Source organism: Penaeus monodon, chromosome 25, assembly GCF_015228065.2.
Source record: "Penaeus monodon isolate SGIC_2016 chromosome 25, NSTDA_Pmon_1, whole genome shotgun sequence".
NCBI lineage: Eukaryota > Metazoa > Arthropoda > Malacostraca > Decapoda > Penaeidae > Penaeus > Penaeus monodon.
In genome coordinates this window covers 32277153-32277371 of record NC_051410.1, presented here as the reverse complement: position 1 = coordinate 32277371, position 219 = coordinate 32277153, and the positions used below count along the sequence as shown (strand labels likewise).

Genomic DNA, 219 nt, shown 5'->3' with positions numbered 1-219 from the left:
AAAAAAAGAGAAAGTGAGTTATGTCTGAATGAAGGATTTTAAAAAATCTGTATCATTTACAACAAATCAATAAAAAGCTGATAATGATTAAAAACAAAAAAAAAAATATATATATATATGTATTATCCTTACTCCAAAAGACCTCTCCCCTACGTAGCTACCAATTAGCTTTAAATCCAGACCTTAACCCCCCCTCCCTAAAACAGGCACGGTTGGCAG

At 32.0% G+C, this 219-nt stretch overlaps 1 protein-coding gene across 1 annotated transcript in view; it reads left to right on the top strand.

The window, feature by feature from the left end:
- LOC119589365 (aminopeptidase N-like) overlaps positions 1 to 219 on the top strand; it is a gene marked incomplete in the record, with an annotated part of 23348 nt that overhangs the window by 4622 nt on the left and 18507 nt on the right.